The 16924-nt window shown below is 42.6% G+C and overlaps 1 protein-coding gene across 2 annotated transcripts in view; it reads right to left on the bottom strand.

Annotated features, from left to right (window-relative positions):
* Positions 1-13443, bottom strand: part of dlgap3 (DLG associated protein 3) — a 208240-nt gene extending 194797 nt beyond the window's left edge. For both annotated transcript variants that reach the window (XM_062962085.1, XM_062962086.1), the window contains exon 1: positions 12856-13443. The gene's annotated coding sequence lies outside the window, so the exon portion shown is untranslated. The remainder of the gene's footprint in view (positions 1-12855) is intronic.
* Positions 13444-16924: the final 3481 nt, after the last annotated feature.

The raw sequence follows: 16924 nt of genomic DNA, 5'->3' as shown, positions 1-16924 counted from the left end.
TTGTGGAGAATAGCAAACCCCATTGAGATGAACCAAGAGTTACCATGGGATTGTTTTCGTGGATTCACAAAATGACTTGTATGTGTTGAGTAGCCAAAAGCACTCTTGGGCTGAACAGAGAGTTTAAGAAAGTTTCATTCTACGTAATAAGAATTAAATCAGGTTTCTGAGTGTAAAACCTGCAGCATCCTTCTCAGAGCTGGATTCACCATTCAGCAAAATACGACCATATATATAGTCCTTGTTTCTTTGGATATCAAGGTCTTAACTGCCAGCCCCTTGGGAACAAAAAACAGTAAAACTTTTATATTCATGACCTTCAAAGGTTACAGAAGTTTTAGTACCTCTCTGCCCACAGGAAGGTTGATTTGCAGTGACAGATAAAGGACCCTTAGAGCAATTTGGCATTAGTGGTTGGAGCATCTCTGGAGACCAGAATTTCAATCCTTGCTTGACCATGAAAAGCTACTGGATGACCCTACTCTCAGCCCCACAGATCCCTGTGAAAAGATTGCCTTAAGGTCAAGATAAACTAGAAAGGATTTGAAGGCACACAACAAGAGCAAATCAAGCCTGAGCTCTCCCTAGAAGCCAAGATGACTCCGTGGAGGCTATCATACTTTGGACATATCATGAGAAGATATGACTCCCTAGAAAAGACAGTAGGATTTGGTAAGGCAGAAACCAAGAGGAAAACCTCAATACAGATGGATAGACTCAATCAAAGAAACTTCAGTCTTGACCCTGCAAGACCTGAGCAGGGCTGAGTATAAAGGATAGGTATGACTTGAAGATGTCTCATTCATGGGGTCACCAGAAGCCAAACTCTATTCAATGGTAGTTAACAATCCCTTTTGATCCAACTCACATGACAAGTATTGAATTAACCCCTTCATAGCTTGGTTCATACCCATTAGATCAGGGGTCCTCAAACTTTTTAAGTCCCTCAGACTGTTAGGGAGCCAGGCTATGATGAAATAGTCCAAAATTAGGATTGTTGTTGTTGTGTGCCTTCAAGTCATTTCAGACTTAGGTCAACCCTAAGTCTAAAGTTTAGGACAGAGGCCAGGTCAATGATCCTAGAGGGCTGCATCCGGCCCATGGGCCTCAGTTTGGTGACCCCTGATCTAGACGATCTCATAAGACCATAGGTAAGCAAAAAGGCCTCCAAAGACCATCTAGATGGTCTTATAAGACCATAGGTAAGGAAAGGGACCCTCAAAGGCCATCTAGATGATCTCATCAGGCCATCAGAAGACCATCGATAAGGAAAGGGACCCTCAAAGACCATCTAGATGATCTCATCAGGCCACCAGAAGACCATAGATAAGGAAAGGGACCCTCAAAGGCCATCTAGACGGTCTCATGAAACCATAGGTAAGGAAAGGGACCTTCAAAGGCCATCTAGATGGTCTCATAAGGCCATAGCTATGCAAAGAGACTTTCAAAGGCTACCTAGATAATCTGATAAGAACATAGGTAAGCAAAAAGATCTCCAAAGACCAGGTAGACTTAGGGCAACCCTAAGTCTAAAGTTTAGGACAGGGGCCAGATAAATGGTCTTGGAGGGCCGCATCCGGCCCCTGGGCCTTAGTTTGGGGACTCCTGACTTAGATAATGTATGATTGCACTGTCGCAAACAGGGAGGAACATCTACACCAGAAGAACCCACATCGACATGTCCTACCAGCTCAGCATGGCCAGTAATGAGAATAGTACTCTTCTTTCCTGCCTATTATTTCTGGATAATCCCTCCGAAAAACCCAGTCCCAATCATGTGGTGAGAAACAGCTCAGAACCATATTTAAAAACCTTTTAGTTCTTCACAACTGCTGGTTTTACTTGGGGTTTATGTGCTGTAAGGCTCTTACTCTTTGCTGCTAGCTTTATCTCGGTTTTATGACCTGCCGCCTCTCTTTGTCATTGCTTCATTGTTTTCCCGTTCATGCTTTATATTTTTGAAAATGTATCTTGCGTCTCCCAGAGAAGGTTATAGGGCGGTCTAATGGAACAGTAAAGTGGGTAAATATACAAATGAGACATGCCATATCCAGAGCTAGCACAGTTGTCGACTTGTCATTCCCTATAAGTTCTGGATGTGGCTTGGTCTGCGTCTGCCGTGGGGTTTTCCATAGGGCATTACGGGAAACCTCTGAGAGGGAGCTTTCCTTCCTTATCAGTGGAAAAGGGAAACATCACATCTGAACTCGCCTTCTTTTTTTTTAAAGTTTTTTTTAAAAAATATGTTTTTATTGTAGATATCAGCGAAACAACAACAAAATCCATCAACATACACACCAATTACATATTCTCGGTAACATTACACTTGTTAGTTCCACTTTTATCTCCCACTTATGTCCAGTAGTTTTTCACCCCTCCCCCCTCCCCCTCCCTCTGGGAACAGTACTTTCTTCCATTCAGATATTATTTTAATTGATCAATTGTAAGTAGAGAATGATTCAATTCTTTATATTTTCTTTGTCCTTTGACTCTATCTATCAATCTTCCCCATTTCAGATCCCAATTCTTTTTGATTCGGCCTGATATATATTTAGTTCTCCTTTCAAGGATATAATCTTGAAGCATAAAATCAGCTAGGTATTCATACCATTTTTTAACTTCCCATTTTGTTTGTTCTTTCCAACCCAAGGCAACTGTTGCTTGAGCGGCAACTAACATGTATTTTATGATTTCCCCCCAGTCCTTAGTAATTTTATTCTTATCTAATTTCTGGATGAAGAATTCTTTATTTTTCAAAATCAATTTATGTCCTGTTAAATCTTCCATTTCCTTCTTTACCTTGTTATAAAATTTTTGCACTTTATCACATTCCCACCACATATGAATATATGAGCCAGTTATCCCACATCCGTGCCAACACAATTTTGTGGTTGTTTTAGTTATATAAGCCAATTGGATTGGGGTTCTATACCATTTAGTCAGTATTTTCCTTTGGGTTTCTCTTATCCTTATCTGCTTGATTTTTTTAATTGAGTTGATCCAGTATTCGATATCAGAGTCGTTAATATTCATGTCTTCTTTCCATATCTCGGCCAATGTTTGTTTCAATTTATATTGTTTTTCAATTAATATCTTATAAATAAAACCCATCAGGCCTTTTTCCTTTTCTAATTTCCATTTTAAAATTTGGTCAAAATCTGTTTCATTCCCTAGAAGTTCTGGATGTGGCTTGGTCTGCGTCTGCCGTGGGGTTTTCCATAGGGCATTACGGGAAACCTCTGAGAGGGAGCTTTCCTTCCTTATCAGTGGAAAAGGGAAACATCACATCTGAACTCGCTTTCTTATCAGAATAGATCATTCCTTTAGACGTCTGTATGGAGCCCCCGATAGTGCAGCGGGTTAAACCACTGACCTGCTGAACTTGCTTGCTTATAATTTAGTGGTTTTGCAACATTGAGGTTCTCCATAAGATGGCTTAAAAGGATTCTAACCCATGGAAGCACCCTTCGCAGATTGTACAGATTAATAGACCATTTTACATTCAAAAGTAATGTTATAGTTGGGGGTCAGCACAGCATGCGGAACTGTCTTAAAGAGTCGCAGCATTAGGAAGGTTGAGAACCACTGTTCTAATGGTATTATTAATTGATGAATATTATTATTATTATTAATAATAATAATAGTATACTATTAATTAATAAATAATAACAATAATATTAATTAATAGAATAATAATAATAATAAATTACTATATATAATAATCTGCAACTTTTTGGTCTGCAACTTGAACTGCTGTGGGTGAAAGCTATGGAATCCTGGGAGTTGTCGTTTTACAAGGTGTTTAGCCTTCTCTGCCAAAGAGTGCTACCCTGTTTCCCCAAAAATAAGACATCCCCAAAAAATAAGACCTAGCAGAGGTTTTGCTGAATTGCTAAATATAAGGCCTCCCCTGAAAGTAAGACCTAGCAAAGATTTTGTTTGGAAGCATGCTCGGCGCCCGCCAAACAAAACACCAGAGCATGCAGGATTGGTAAATGTACATACAAATTGTACATGGAAATGATGGTAATAAAAAGAAATTCTTGACAGGAGTCACAGTTTGTCTGGTTTGGTTATGTTGCTTTGTGATGAAAACTACTGTACAGTATATAATGTTTATTTTTTTGTTCAACAATAAATGTGAATTCTTCTTCATGGAAAAATAAGACATCCCCTGAAAATAAGACCTAGCACATCTTTGGGAGCAAAAAATAATATAAGACACTGTCTTATTTTCAGGGGAACACGGTAGTGCCTCACAAAACTACAAATCCCAGGATTCCATCATCTTGAGCAATGGCAGTTAAATTGGTGTCAAACTGCATTAATTCTACAGAGTAGATGCACCCCAAGGAGGAAAAGATATACTGGTATGTCCACACTTCTGAAAGTGTCTATAGTTTGGTGAGGCACCAACAATCTGGCAGAGAAGGATAAAGACCTTGTAAAACTGCAACTCCTATGATTCCATAGCATTGAGCCATGGCAGTTAAAGTGGTTTCAAAGTGCATTAATTCTATAGTGCAGATGCACCCTTAAAGAAATGGGTGTATTGCAGCACTTGGCTAGCCTGACATCACAAATACTTTTCTCTACCAGTAGGAAAGCATGGATGGAGAATTATTACTGTATATACTCGAGTATAAGCCGACCTGAATATAAGCCGAGGCACCTAATTTTACCACAAAAAACCTGGGAAAACATTGACTCCAGTATAAGCCGAGGGTGGTAAATTTCAGAAATTAAAATAGATACCAATAAAATTACATTAATTGAGGCATCAGTAGGTTAAATGTTTTTGAATATTTACATAAAGCTCAAATTTAGGATCAGACTGCCCAACTCTGATCAAATCATTATTCTCATCTTCTTAAATGTAAATGTGCTTATGTATCCTTTTAATAATAGAGTAAAATAATACATGTAATAATAATAATAGTAATAAATACAGGAAAATAATGCATGTAATAATAAATAGAGTAAAATAATAAATGCAATAATAATAATACAGTAGAGTCTCACTTATCCAAGCCTCACCTATCCAAGTTTCTGGATTATCCAAGCCATTTTTGTAGTCAATGGTTTCAATATATTGTGATATTTTGGTGCTAAATTCATAAATACAGTAATTACAACATAACATTACTGCGTATTGAACTACTTTTTTGTCAAATGTGTTGTACAACATGATGTTTTGGTGCTTAATTTGTAAAATCATAACCTAATTTGATGTTTAATAGGCTTTTCCTTAATCTCTCCTTATTATCCAACATATTCGCTTATCCAAGCTTCTGCTGGCCCATTTAGGATAAGTGAGACTCTACTGTAATAATAAGATCAGAGTGAAATAATAAATGTATTAATAATAATAAAATAATATAGAAAAATAATAAATGTAATAATACCAATAACAATAGAGAAAAATAATAAATGTACCATATATTCTCAAGTATAAGCTGACCCAAATATAAGCCAACCAGGACCCTCACCCGAGTATAAGCTGAGGGGGGCTTTTTCAGTCTTTAAAAAAGGGCTGAAAAACTAGGCTTATACTCGAGCATATACAGTATTATTATTATTTTATTATGACACAGCAAACAAGATAGACATGCTGGATTTCATATCACAAAATCACAAGTTGAACACTTCCCAAGTGTCTAGGACTGTGTGATGTATATTATTATTATTATTATTATTATTATTATTATTATTATTATTAGGCAATGTGACTTTTGGGGATTCCATTCCCAGACCTTCCCAACTGAAAAGGCTCCTGGGGATTCTGGGAATTGTAGTGCCAAACAGAAACCGCTTCATGCTCCTCCAGTGTCGACATGCCTTGTAACCAGAGCGCCTTCCCTTTACATCGAGAGGCTGCGGGTGGAAGGAACCTTAATCAAAATCCTATTTTTAATTATAAAATTCATAGACAGAAGGGGGTGGGGAAAACTTAATCAAAATAGTAATTTAATTATCAAACTCACAGTAACACACACGAATATAAATTATTCCCCATGGTTAGCATGCCTTCACTGCAGCCCTGTTGCTGTTGAAACCAGCTTCGGAAGCAGCATTTCAGCTTCTTCAATACTAGCAAACCTTTAAAATCTTGGCTTCATAAGATAAGGATAGACTACAATTCCCAGCAACACAGCTGACTTCCCATGATGGTTGGAAGTGATAGGATTTGTGGTCCAATGGCATTCTGGGAAAGACTACCCTAGTAATTAGAGAACTGTGCTGTCGAAGGTTTTCATGGATGTGAGTTTTTCAGGCTGTCTGGCCATGTTCCAGAAGCATTCTCTCCTGACGTTTCACCCACATCTATGGCAGGCATCCTCAGAGGTTGTGGGGTCTGTTGGAAAACTAGGCAAGTGGGGTTTATATATCTGTGGAATGATGTCCACAACGGGAGAAAGAAAGAACTCTTGTCTGCTTGAGGCAAGTGTGCATGTTGCAATGGGCTAGCTGGATTAGCACTGAATGGCTTTGCAGCTTCGAAGCCTGACTGTTTCCTGCCTGGGAGCATTGTTTCCAAACAGGAAACAATCAGGACCAGCTAACACATCCCAGCAAAGGATTTCCCCGGGCAGGAAGCAGCCAGGCTTTGGAGCTGCAAGGCCATTCAATGCTACTGTGGCACAGGCTGGTGAGCAGCCAGCTGCAATAAATCACTCTGACCAAGAGGTCATGAGTTCGAGGCCAGCCAGTGGCGGGGTGAGTACTTGACAATTAAAAATAAAAAATAGCCCCTGCTTGTTGCTGACCTAGCAACCCGAGAGATAGTTGCATCTATCAAGTAGGAAATTAAGGTACCACTTATAAAGTGGGGAGGCTAATTTAATTAATTTATGACTCCATAAAAATCATCCACCTGCTGTTGGAATGAGGAAGTGCCGTCACAGTGGATGATGAAGCAGTTGCTCCCCCTGTGGCGGGAATCGAACATCCCCTCAGGAGAAGGTTAAATTGCCTCTGCATCTGTCTCTGTCTTTGTTCTATGTGTATATGGCATTGAATGTTTGCCTTATATGTATACAATGTGATCCGCCGTGAGTACCCTGTAAATAAATAAATACTCTAGCTGGCCAATTGCCTGGCTGTTAGGAATTGTGGGAGTTGAAGTCCAAAACACCCGGACGACCCAAGTTTGCCCATGCCTGATCTACACTGTATAATTGACACAGCTTGATATTCCTTTAGCAGCCATGGCTCAATGCTATGGAATCCTGAGATCCATAATTTGGGCAGAGAAGGCTAAAGACCTTGTAAAACTACAACTCCTATGATGCTGTAGCATTGATCTTTGGCAGTCAATGAAATGTCAAATTGCATTCGTTCTATGGTATAGATGCCGCCATTATCACCATACGGTGGGGGTTTGTCGCTGGACAAATGAACTTCACCACACTCTTCTCCTATGTCAATGAATTCCATAAAATAAAAATATCTTATCCGGGCATTTCCATCAAACAAACAACTATTGCCAACTTTCCTCTACACCATTTATAAAGTTGAACAGAGCCCTGGATGATGCCTCTGGAGACCAAATCATCAATTGGCCATGAAACCCATTGGGTGACCTTGGGCAAATCACACTTTCTCAGCCTCAGAGGAAACCTCTTCTGTACTAATCCTGCCAATAAAACTTTGGGATAGGGTCTCCTTAGCATCGCCTTAGGTCAGGAGAGACTGGAAGGCATGCAATGACAACAACTCTGCCATATCTCCGAGCAGAAAACAGCATCAGTTTCATCTTATTTCTGCCTTCTAGGGCCCTTAAGCCAGTAGGCATCATTAAAGGATGTAGAAACGATGCCTATTGGCTCAAGGGCCGTAGAAAGGAGGAATAGGATGAAATCAAGGAGGACAAGTCTGTCATTTGGAATTAATTATGAGGTCCGATGTATGCAACTTCCATGAATGGAGGCAGTCTATCTAGGACTGGAGATTTCATGCCTCTCCATTGCTCTCTCTATCAGTGTGAACATCTGAGGACTCAGGTGGATTGTCTTGTTGGAAAGCCAACAAAGACATCCATGGACAACATAGAAGCACAACCTTCCTCTCTCTATCCATCATCCCCATCACATTCTTTCTTGGGTGTACATTTCTTGGGTGAATCCATTCTGGGTATTGGATTGCTGCAAAGGAGCTATCCAGAGTGCTGAACCAATTCAGAGGCTGGGATTCAGCACCTTGGGCAACTCCATCAAAAACTACACTAAAACCTGGAGAAAATTCATTGCCTCAGCATCAAAGGAACTACCAATCACTACATGGCCCAAGACAGTATGATACATGCTTTCCTGTGCACCCAAGTCTACATGGGCTAAACCCAAGACAGAGAATAATTGCCCACATGGAGGACATCATACCTTTTCTATTTCTGATGTGTTTTATAATTGTTTTAAATCAAGCTGTCATTCTAATACGATTGCCTGTTCTCTGGAACGTGTGTACATTAATCATGTCAGGATTCCTAGCATTGAGAAAAGGGCCGGATGCATGTCACAGAAAGGAATCAATGTGAGGACACATCTTGAAAGAGCACATCCCTTCTCCAAAGATCAAAGGTAGAGCTATACGTATTTTGGAAATAAACCCATTCTTCTGCCAACATCCAAGGAGCTATCCAAAGTGCTGAACCAATTGTGAGACTGGAATTCAGCACCTTGGGCAGCTTCTTCAAAAACTACACCAAAACCTGGAGAAAATTCATTGCCTCGGCATCAAAGGAACTACCAACCACTACTTGGCCCAACACAGTATGTTACACGCTTTCCTGAGCACCCAAGTCTACATGGGCTGAACCCAAAATAGAGAGGAATTGTCCGCATGGAGGAAATCATACCTTTTCTATCCCTGACGTGTTCTATAATTGTTTTAAATCTAGCTGTCATTCTAATACGATTTCCTGTTCTCTGTAACGTGTGTACATTAATCATGTTGGGATTCCTAGCATTGGGAAAAAGGCTGGATGCATGTCACAGAAAGGAATCAACATGAAGACACATCTTGAAAGAGCACATCCCTCCTTTAAAGATCATAGGTAGAGCTATAAGTATTCTGGAAATAAACCCATTCTTCCGCCCACATCCAAGGAGCTATCCAAAGTGCTGAACCAATTGTGAGACTGGAATTCAGCACCTTGGGCAGCTTCTTCAAAAACTACACCAAAACCTGGAGAAAATTCATTGCCTTGGTATCAAAGGAACTACCAACCACTACTTGGCCCAACACAATATGATACATGCTTCCCTGAGCACCCAAATCTACATGGGCTGAACCCAAGACAGGGAGGAATTGCCCGCATGGAGGACATCATACCTTTTCTATCCCTGATGTGTTCTATAATTATTTTAAATCCAGCTGTCATTCTAATACGATTGCCTGCTCCACTGCCTTTTAATGTTCTCTGTAACATGTGTACATTAATCATGTCAGGATGCCTAGCGTTGGGAAAAGGGCCGGATGCATGTCACAGAAACGAATCAATGTGAAGACACATCTTGAAAAGAGCACATCCCTTCTCCAAAGATCAAAGGTAGAGCTATAAGTATTCTGGAAATAAACCCATTCTTCTGCCAACATCCAAGGAGCTATCCAAAGTGCTGAACCAATTCTGAGACTGGAATTCAGCACCTTGGGCAGCTCCATCAAAAACTACACCAAAACCTGGAGAAAATTCATTGCCTCGGCATCAAAGGAACTACCAACCACTATTTGGCCCAACACAGTATGATACACGCTTCCCTGAGCACCCAAGTCTACATGGGCTGAACCCAAGACAGAGAAGAATTGCCCGCATGGAGGACATCATACCTTTTCTATCCCTGACGTGTTCTATAATTGTTTTAAATCCAGCTGTCATTCTAATACGATTGCCTGTTCTCTGTAACGTGTGTACATTAATCATGTCAGGATTCCTAGTGTTGGGAAAAGGGCCGGCTGCATGTCACAGAAAGGAATAAATGTGAAGACACGTCTTGAAAAGAGCACATCCCTCCTCCAAAGATCAAAGGTAGAGCTATAAGTATTCTGGAAATAAACCCATTCTCCCACCAACATCCAAGGAGCTATCCAAAGTGCTGAACCAATTGTGAGACTGGAATTCAGCACCTTGGGCAGCTCCTTCAAAAACTACACCAAAACCTGGAGAAAATTCATTGCCTCGGCATCAAAGGAACTACCAACCACTACTTGGCCCAACACAGTATGATACACGCTTTCCTGAGCACCCAAGTCTACATGGGCTGAACCCAAAATAGAGAGGAATTGTCCGCATGGAGGAAATGATACCTTTTCTATCCCTGACGTGTTCTATAATTGTTTTAAATCTAGCTGTCATTCTAGTACGATTTCCTGTTCTCTGTAACGTGTGTACATTAATCATGTTGGGATTCCTAGCATTGGGGAAAAAGGCTGGATGCATGTCACAGAAAGGAATCAACATGAAGACACATCTTGAAAGAGCACATCCCTCCTCCAAAGATCATAGGTAGAGCTATTAAGTATTCTGGAAATAAACCCATTCTTCCGCCCACATCCAAGGAGCTATCCAAAGTGCTGAACCAATTCTGAGACTGGAATTCATCACCTTGGGCAGCTCCATCAAAAACTACACCAAAACCTGGAGAAAATTCATTGCCTTGGTATCAAAGGAACTACCAACCACTACTTGGCCCAACACAATATGATACACGCTTCCCTGAGCACCCAAATCTACATGGGCTGAACCCAAGACAGGGAGGAATTGCCCGCATGGAGGACATCATACCTTTTCTATCCCTGATGTGTTCTATAATTATTTTAAATCCAGCTGTCATTCTAATACGATTGCCTGCTCCACTGCCTTTTAATGTTCTCTGTAACATGTGTACATTAATCATGTCAGGATGCCTAGCGTTGGGAAAAGGGCCGGATGCATGTCACAGAAAGGAATCAATGTGAAGACACATCTTGAAAAGAGCACATCCCTTCTCCAAAGATCAAAGGTAGAGCTATAAGTATTCTGGAAATAAACCCATTCTTCTGCCAACATCCAAGGAGCTATCCAAAGTGCTGAACCAATTCTGAGACTGGAATTCAGCACCTTGGGCAGCTCCATCAAAAATTACACCAAAACTTGGAGAAAATTCATTGCCTGGGTATCAAAGGAACTACCAACCACTACTTGGCCCAACACAGTATGATACACGCTCTCTTGAGCACCCAAGTCTACATGGGCTGAACCCAAGACAGGGAGGAATTGCCCACATGGAGGAAATCATACCTTTTCTATCCCTGATGTGTTCTATAATTGTTTTAAATCCAGCTGTCATTCTAATATGATTGCCTGTTCTCTGTAATGTGTGTACATTAATCATGTCGGGATTCCTAGTGTTGGGAAAAGGGCCGGATGCATGTCACAGAAAGGAATCAATGTGAAGACACATCTTGAAAAGAGCACATCCCTTCTCCAAAGATCAAAGGTAGAGCTATAAGTATTTTGGAAATAAACCCATTCTTCTGCCAACATCCAAGGAGCTATCCAAAGTGCTGAACCAATTCTGAGACTGGAATTCAGCACCTTGGGCAGCTCCATCAAAAACTACACTAAAACCTGGAGAAAATTCATTGCCTTGGTATCAAAGGAACTACCAACCACAACTTGGCCCAACACAGTATCATACATTCTTCCCTGAAGAATGTATGATCACAGAATGTATGATCACATGTCACAGAAAGGAATCAATGTGAAGACACATCTTGAAAAGAGCACATCCCTCCTCCAAAGATCAAAGGTAGAGCTATAAAGCTTCTGGAAATAAACCCATCCATCCACCCACATCCATGCACACCCACCGGCTGTGTGCGGCACATTGGCTGGCAGCATTCGTGGCAAAGGCAACGGCTGCCGCCCAGCTGTAGTCACCACTCTGGGCAACTTTCGCTTTCCTTCCATTTCCATGCACAGTTTTAACCCGGCACATGCAAAGATGCCTGGCAGAAAGATGCCTCCGAAATAAAACATATCCACAGACTGTTAAGAAACACAAGAAGGATCATTCATTGCACCCACAAGAACCCCGGACTGCAAGCATAACAGCAATTGGATAAATCATTTGAGTTCATCTTTCTCCCCATCTCTTAGCTGTGACAGCTTCTCATGCTGTTTTGACAATGTGAGACATCCCTAGCAAGGATTCCTTAATAAAAAAAAGAAAGTCACACAACCTGAATCTCACTGACAACGGCTTCTCAGGATATGTGTGACAGAAGCATCCATACCAGGGAGAGAGGCTGAAACTGAGAGAAGGAAAGCAAGATATGTGGATCATGTAAAGCTCTGGTCTCTGTCTTGAGTACATGTGTAAGAGAGAAAATCTGGAAACCACTAACGCAGTGGGACCTGGCCAAAGGTTTGATCCACATCTCCTATCCTTGGAGGTTCTGCTCATATTTTGGCAGAGACGGGTAGGTGAGAGGAAGCGCAAGCTCTCCGGCACTAAGACCAAATCGCTGCTGGCAAGTCATGTTTCGCTTTGCCACATGGCATATTTATAGCGACAGGCGTGGAGCCCGCGATCCGTAGTGCAACGTGTGGAGAATTCGGCATGCACACGCATGCATGAAGACACACACGCCCCTCAGAGGGGCCACAAACGGCCTGCCCCAACACGACCCACCCTATATGGCCCACCGGCATGGGCATGAGTGGCTAACTGTTGATTCAAGCCAACGCTTTCCACCAGAGAGTGGTTTGGATGCCTTGAAACAAAGCCATGCTCCCCACCCCTTTGAGCATCCTCTCCAGAAAGCCACATCTCCTGACCTCACTGGGAAAAAGAAGAAGAAGAAAATGCCACTTACCTTGTTTGCCGGCAATTGGGCTTGCTGATTCCGCTTGGCAGCTGGCTACATCCTACTGTCCTTTTAAATCCCCTTCTTCCTCTGGAAAGATTTTCTCTCTCTCTCTGCTGTCCTTTGGAGACCGTGGAAGGCACACACACACAGAGAGACACACTCACAGGGACACACCAGCTGGGAAATGGATTTTCAGGGCTCCAAGTTGGACTGAGGTATGTGGCAGGGAGGATGAGAAGAAGAAGGGGGAGAGGAGGAGTGGAGGCTCGCTTGCCAAGATGCTCCCCTGTTCTTCTTCTCTTCCTCCCCCCTTCCTCTTGACCCTCCTCTTCCTCTGCTCAGCCCTGCACTGCAGATTTTAGGGGTTAATTGGAAGAAGATGAGGCTTGAGGTCCCTTTACTTACTAACCACAGAGAAAAAATGAGAGATGGAGGGAGGGGAGAAGGGCTGGTGGAAGGGGGAGGGAACAGTGAGAAGATGCGGAGGTGGATTTCCCAGGAATTGGGCAGAGTGGGGAAGGGGGGATTTCTCCCTCTGATTGACAGGTGCACTACTTTTCACTTGCTGGAGAAGGTGACAAGCTTGACCCTTGGCGCCTCTGGAAAAATCCCTCCTTTTGCTCCAATGCTTCTCCTTTCCTCCCTACTATGTCTGTCTTGCACATCCAAAGGAACTTCTCTCCCTCCCTGCTTTAGTTCTGGTCTCTGTCTTCTCTTCTCTGCAATGGGAACCCAGCTCCAGAGCAGACCCTTGGGAGTCCAAATCCTCCTGTCCAAAGGACAGATGCCGAGAGCAAATCTCAAGCGCATGGCTCAGGGGATGGGATGTGAGGAGGATGAATGGAGAGAGAGACAGGGATTGAGAGGAGGAGGAGGAGAAGAAGCCGAGAGATTTGCATTCAAGGGAGAAGCAGCTGCTTATTTTTAGGCACTCGAACAAATTGCCTGCTTTTTTCTGCTTTGTTGCACAGCTACAAAAGCAGCGGGTTGAAATGGGGAAGGGGGAGAAGGGAGGGAGCAAGGCCCTTTTGGGAGGTGGAGATGGGTGGGTGGTGTTCTGAAGGAAGAGCCAAGATGAAGATCAAAGCGTCGGGGACAACATGACAGCTCGGCTAGGCGAGCAAGAATGAGAGGAGAAAGGACAGGCGGTGGGAGCGCAAGGATGATGCTCCAAGCAGGCACTCCAAGGAGCCAGCAAGGCCTTTGGGTGGCAAAGCTCTCTGTGGCGGAGGGGCTGGCACTTGCAATTGAGAGCCGTGTCTTCCTGTCCTACTCCTTCTTCAATTGCTCCAAGGCACAGCTTCCTCTGGGCAAGTGGAAAGTGGAGCCAGTTTGGGACCGGAGGCCGAAGGAGTCTGGAAAGCTTCTCTCCACTTCATGGCACCTTTTGGGGCACCGTTAACTCTGACAACGTCCCTGGGGATGTGAGTGGCTGGTGAGATGCCACCTTCCATTTCCCCACAAGGCCTCCAGCCAACTCAGATCGTGGTGGGAAATGCAAAACGGCAGCTCGCAAAGGGTGCCGAAGGTGTTGACGCTGACACTGGATCTGACTTGGTTCCAGAGCTAAAGAGAAGAGAGTGGAGAGTGAAATCCACAAGCATGTGGACAACTTCAACAGAAAGGAGGAAACCATGAAAAGGAACAAAATCTGGCTACCAGTATTTAAAAAAACTCAAAAATCAAAACAATAAATAAGAAGCAACACTCTGAGACATGGGAACTAGGGGCAGCTAACAAAGGATGCCCCCAGGCAGAAAGTAGCCAGTAGATGAAGCCATTCAATGCAAATTAGGGTGATTAACTGCAACATTCCCACAGAGATATATATATATATATATATATATATATATATATATATATATATATATATAAACCTTCCTTACTGAGTTTCTCCATACCTCACAACCTCTGAAGATGCCTGCCATAGATGTGGGCAAAACATCAGGAGAGAATACTTCTAGAACATGGCCATACAGCCCGGAAAACATACAACAACCCAGAATGGAGATGGTTTCCCCCCCCCCCCCCCATCTTTAGGGGTTATGTAGCTGAGAGAAATTCAGCAGGTGTTGCCTGTTTCCCAGGCCGGCTCTACACTTTAGAATCAATGCAGTCTGACACCACTTTTTGCTACCATAAGGCAATGCTGTGGAATTCTGGCGTTTGAAGCATCACTTTTGTGAAAAGAGGCTGAAGACTTTGTCTCTCATTCATGGAGCTGCCAACTTTGAGGCAGTTGACAATGAAGTTTATATGACTGAACTTTTCAAGCACAAGGAGTTGTTTACTGGGAAATACAAAACAAAAGGTGAACAACAATGCCATAGTCCATGCAAACATGGCCCTACTGGGTGAGCACCTCCAGCAGAAGATATTGGAGGACCTCTTGGGTCCCCTAAACTAGCTTGCCGCCTTGACTGTGGTGGGAGACATTCCTGTATCATCAATTTCTGTATGATGATGATGTTGATGATGATGATGATGATGACGACGACGTCACCCCTCTTTTCCCATTTCGTAACTCAAAGCAAAGGACAAAGTGGTCTTCACAGTCAACACAGCCAAGTTGATTGGATTGGCAAGAGACTCAATCGTGGTGGGAAAAGATGGGCATCACCACCACCACCACCACCATCATCATCATCATCATCCAGTAATTGATGATACAGGGTTGTCTCCCACCATAGTCAAGGTGGCAGCCAAGAGGTCCTCCAATATCTTCTGCTGGAGGTGCTCATCCAGTAGGACCATGTTTGTATGGGCTATGGCATTGTTGTGTGCCTTCAAATCCTTCTTATTGCTGAGCCATCATCCAGTAATTGTAGATATAGGAGTGTCTCCCACCATAGTCAAGGTGGCAGCCAAGAGGTCCTCCAATATCTTCTGCTGGAGGTGCTTACCCAGTAGGACCATGTTTGCATGGACCATGGCATTGTTGTGTGCCTTCAAATCCTTCTTATTGCTGAGCCATCATCCAGTAATTGTAGATATAGGAGTGTCTCCCACCATAGTCAAGGTGGCAGCCAAGAGGTCCTCCAAGATCTTCTACTGGATGTTCTCACCCAGTAGGACCATGTTTGCATGGACCATGGCATTGTTGTGTGCCTTTAAATCCTTCTTATTGCTGAGCCATCATCCAGTAATTGTAGATACAAGGGTGTCTCCCACCATAGTCAAGGTGGCAGCCAATTTAGGGGACCCAAGAGGTCCTCCAATATCTTCTGCTGGAGGTTCTCACCCAGTAGGACCATGTTTGTATGGACTATGGCATTGTTGTGTGCCTTCAAATCCTTATTTCTGAGCCTAAGGTGAACCTTAGCTTTTCTGAGGCGCCTTGCCCAAGGCCACCCAATGTATTTCACGGCCAAGTGGAGATGGGAACCTTGTTCTCCAGTGTTGTCATCCAACCCTTTGATCTCTGTGCCATCCAGATCCAAAGGGAGATGGTTTCATCAACAGGTGAGGAAGGTCTTGGGAGGAAGCACCACATTCCTGGAACCAGGGAATATGTTCATGGCTATTTATGGAGATGGGAGGCAACCCATAATATAATAATAATAATAATAATAATAATAATAATAATAATTATTATTATTATTATTATTATTATTATTATTATTATTATTATTATTATTATTTTAATTTTGTACCCGCCACCATCTCCCCAGAGGGACTCGGGGCGGCTTACAGATATAAAACCAACATACAATAATATCAAATACAAAAACACACAAACACACATCTATCATAGTTTGCCAGTGATGTTCGTGAAATTATCACTTGCTTGTTTTTATACATTTATATTGGCCGAGCAAGTGATTCCAAAACATGGATTGCTCAGAAAAAGCCATCTGTTGAAAAACAGGGGCCACGAATTAGATTTGTGAGTGATAGGGAAAGTTTTGATTTTTTTTGCCTCCACCGAGCATTAAGATAAATGACTTTTCAGGTATGGCAGTGTCTTCTATGGAGACTGGTATAGGCCCATAGATGCTTGCCAACAGAAGGAAATCCATTGGCACCGGTGGAAATATTTCCCGACTGCCGCTATGGTTGGCTGTCTGCTGTTGGC

The sequence above is a fragment of the Anolis carolinensis genome, unplaced genomic scaffold (genome assembly GCF_035594765.1).
Source record: "Anolis carolinensis isolate JA03-04 unplaced genomic scaffold, rAnoCar3.1.pri scaffold_10, whole genome shotgun sequence".
Classification (NCBI taxonomy): Eukaryota; Metazoa; Chordata; class Lepidosauria; order Squamata; family Dactyloidae; genus Anolis; species Anolis carolinensis.
The sequence above is the reverse complement of the archived record's forward strand: the minus strand, read 5'-3'. Positions and strand labels throughout refer to the sequence as shown.